Source organism: Megascapheus bottae, chromosome 9 (genome assembly GCF_031878675.1).
Source record: "Megascapheus bottae isolate mThoBot1 chromosome 9, mThoBot2.hap1, whole genome shotgun sequence".
Classification (NCBI taxonomy): domain Eukaryota; kingdom Metazoa; phylum Chordata; class Mammalia; order Rodentia; family Geomyidae; genus Megascapheus; species Megascapheus bottae.
Genome location: NC_143517.1, coordinates 36,893,305 through 36,897,270, shown reverse-complemented (window position 1 = coordinate 36,897,270; position 3,966 = coordinate 36,893,305). Strand labels below are relative to the sequence as shown.

The following is a 3,966-nucleotide window of genomic DNA, read 5'->3' as shown; positions in this document are numbered from 1 at the left end:
TACCACAGCAATATAGGCCAGAACCCCTACTTATCTTTCCCACCCTCTCCAGAATGCGATCAGAATTTGCTAGACTATGGTTCACAAGGAGTCTGAATTACATCCCCTGCCTTCAAGCCCGATCTCCCTCCCCCAACTCCTAGAATTGTCTATATCTCCTGTAGATGCCCAGGCTTCCTGCAGCTGGCTTTATTCCTCTGCAAGGCTGCAGAGTAGAACTTGACATCACAGCATGCTCAGGGTGTGAAGTCACAAGTGGGCTATGTGCCAAGAAAGTGTCAACAAAGTGCCTTCATTTCAGGTTGCCCACCCCCCTCCCACCGCAGGCACATCCCAAGGCAGGAGTGCGGCCCCTCTGTGAGGGCAGCAAGGTTGCAGGCAGTATTTTCAGGCTCCTCACTGGTCTCCATTTAAGAACCAAACAGAGTATGACAGATCCTCTGCTACATGAAAATGTAGGAAACAGGCATGAACTTTTCAGCAAGTGGGGAAACACCTAGTGTTTCAGAGATCCTAATGATACCAGATTTACTTGTGGTGGTTTCCTGCACATAGGCAAAAACAAAATGGTGAGACTAGCTTTTCCTAAGGACTGGGAAGGTTCCAGAGGCCTCCTCTGACACCAGAGGGTGGTCCCTGTCCACAGCCAGGGCAATCAAGGTTCATCTGTTTCAACAAGCCGGGTTCTGAACAGTCTGGGTATGGTTGAATCTCTCCTCCACCAGCCTGCTGGTTTCCCTTCAGGAATGTCCACCCTCAGGTCACTCCTGTAGGAAGGAAAGCCCACCGGAAGAAAGCCAAGTCACAATCTATCACTACTGCCAAGAAGGGTCTCAATTATTTTTTTCCAACTGGCCATAGTTGTGACAAGGGTTCTAAAATCACACACTGCCATTCCAATGCTTACTTCTTTCATGTTTCTAGGGTGGAATGAAGCCAGCTCAAAAATCAGCTCCCCCACCCTAGACAAAGAAGAAAAATGATAATAAACTGGCTAATGACACTTACTCAGACTCTTCTCCTTTAGATGAGTCACATTTGGAGTAAGTATTATTCTCTCAAATTCAAACATTCAGAGTTTTTCCCAAATAGAAAGTAGAATGAGCGGGCACAAGGGGTTAGTTTTACATCCTTGAAACACCAAAAGCAAGCATGTCCTAGTACAGGACCACTGTGGCATATCGCTCAGGAGCCGCCTCTTGATACACAGTGTGTCTCACTGGCCTAAAAAGAGCCCAGAAGGCTGGATCACCCCAGCCTGACTCTCACTAGACTATTTATCCTCTAAATATTAGCCACATGCTTCCTCTGACCTGTGGACCATCCAACTACAAAGCCCCTCAAGGATCATTTTGCCCACTCACCATGGTAACCCTAAGGGGTAATCTCAGTGGTTCACAACTGTCACTTTCTCAAGTCCCACTAAAAGCACAGAACCCCTCGGCACTACAGACCAAGCCAGGCCTCGTAGTCTACTGTATGCATTGCTAGAATCCCACTTCCATCTTTGCTTCTACAGAGTATTCTCTGTAGAATACTGCAAAGTGATCCTTTGAAATTGAAGGGCATCACTGAAGTCATATCATTCCTTTGTCCAAAATCTTCAGGGACTCTCATTCACATGAGGAACCACTACACGAAGCCTGGCCTCAACTAAGCCCTTAATGTGTGCTTATTAAGGAAATAAGTAAATATAAGAGTTTTCTTTCTATAAGAAAAGAAGGCTCAGGCTGGGAGTATGGCCTAGTGGTAGAGTGCCTGCCTGGCATGCATGAAGCCCTGTATCTGATTCCTCAGTATCACATACACACAGAAATAAAAGCCCGAAGAGGTGTTGTAGCTCAAGTGGTAGAGCCCTAGTCTTGAGCGACAGTGTCCAGGCCCTGAATTCAAGCTCCAGGACTGGAAAAAAAAAAAACAGGAAAGAAGGCTCACTGGGTGTAAAATATTAGAGACTGAATAAATGAATTGCATCTAGTTACTTATAGATTATAAATCAATGTTAAGGCATATAAACAAAATTTGGGGTATCTCTTTCCTCTAAAATCTAACCTGTGTTTCATGTCTTCATATCGTTTAACAGGATATCAAGTTTAACATGTAAAGAACATGACCTTCCTCAATGATGTTAACCTCAGAACTTTGGTCGTTTCCCTTACAGATGCATTCTCCGTGACCTCACTAGACACATCACACATCTATTTCCTTAAGGCCACAAGCACTACAGACATGCTGGCACACCCAGCATAGCCCCAGTCTGGTTTTGTTTTAAAAGATTTTAATCCCATGGTACTTCATTATTCACCTTGCAGACTAAATAAATACTCTTAATCAATTTAGTGTCATCTCTGTTGACCCTGGATTCTTCAAAATGTCCTTTTCCACAAAAGACAAGAAGTCACTAAACATGTCTGCAGCTCCAAAACAAAGGGATCTGAGGAAAATGGCCAACACACTTTTTCTCACCTCCCACACCTCCCTGCCACCTACCTCCTCCTCTCACTATCACGTGGTCTAGGCTAACCTCATTCTTCCCCTAACACAGGTCCAATCCTTTTCAGAAACCTTACTGTGAATAAACCACAGATTCTCTCCCAAATGCAAGAGCAACAAAACAAGGGTGAAAGGACAGGGCCTCTCAGCAACCAAGGAGAGGAAAGGTGTCAAATAGGAGGCATCAAAGAAAAAGAGAAATAAAATATGTGTCTATAGACTGTACAGTGTGGTGAATGATTTCATGCACTTTTTCATTCAGTCTTTTCTAAGATATCTGTGTATGTGAGTGTGTGCATGTGTGAGAATGTGTGTGTGTGTGTGTGTGTGTGTGTGTGTGTGTGCCTGTACCAGGACTTTAACTCAGGGCCTGGGCACTATCCCTTAGCTGTTCATTCAAAGTTGGCATTCTATCACTTGAGCCATACCTCTGCTTCTGGATTTTGGTGGTTAATTACAGATAAGAATCTCACAGACTTTCCTGCCCAGACTGGCTTGGAACCACAATCCTCAGATCTCAGCCTCCTGAGTATCTAGGATTACAAGTGTAAACCATCAGCACCTGGCCATTATAACTGTCCTTGTGAAAGGAGAGTCGTCATCCAATGAGTCTCTTTATGAGACTCTTTTATGAGGTCAGTTCATTAACAAAAATTATAATGTACTCAGAATATAGGTGCCATGAAAATTATTGAAGATATAGCCTCCATTCTTAGTAGATAAAATCTGCCAAGGCTGACTTGAATTATAAGACACCACAACTAACATCAAAACAAAGTTGGCTAGATGGTTTCCCTACTTACCTACATTCCTACATTTTCTAGAAGCCAGGAAACATGGCCCTATCATGTACATCTCCATGGTTCATCTGCAGAACTGTGTTCGAGTACAGGTTTGCTGGACCCCAAAGCAGACAGAGCATGAGAAGTGCCTTTGCCTTTCTGCATCACACAGAATGCAAGAAGAACTTGGTAGAAAGGAAGACTTTCTAGAACACATGATGCCCCCACTTCCCTTTCTTCCAAATTCCTCTACATACAATTTTGCCTAAAGACTTGAGCTTGGAGCCTGAAGACCTCCGAATAATACCAAAATATAACCCAAGGTCATCCAATTCTTTAATCTGGAGACAATTGCTTCTCAAGATCAAGAAAATAGTAAAGGAGTAGAGTACACCTTTGTTTCCATATTGTCCAGGCAGAGTTTGGGAGTAACCCAATGGAGAAGTAGACTTGGGATGTGTATAAGAGTTTTATGACTCATTGAAGTTCAGCATTAACTGATACATCATTCAAACCCAAGACTTTTCTTCAGGGATCTTGAAAGTCCCTGAGGGCTCCTCAAAGCGTCTTGTAAAATGCATTTCTATTTCCAGCAAGTCATCTTCTTTAGAGATCCATGGAGCTGTCCACTGGTAAGACAGGATTGAGCAAAGTAGATACACTTTACCTTGAAAAATCATATTAAGAGAAA

At 43.3% G+C, this 3,966-nt stretch overlaps 1 long non-coding RNA gene across 1 annotated transcript; it reads left to right on the top strand.

The window, feature by feature from the left end:
- Positions 1-338: 338 nt before the first annotated feature.
- Positions 339-2,282, top strand: LOC150059029 (uncharacterized). Its single transcript, XR_016536580.1, has 3 exons — positions 339-426; positions 925-1,043; positions 2,084-2,282. It is a non-coding gene; the product is annotated as an uncharacterized LOC150059029 (long non-coding RNA).
- Positions 2,283-3,966: the final 1,684 nt, after the last annotated feature.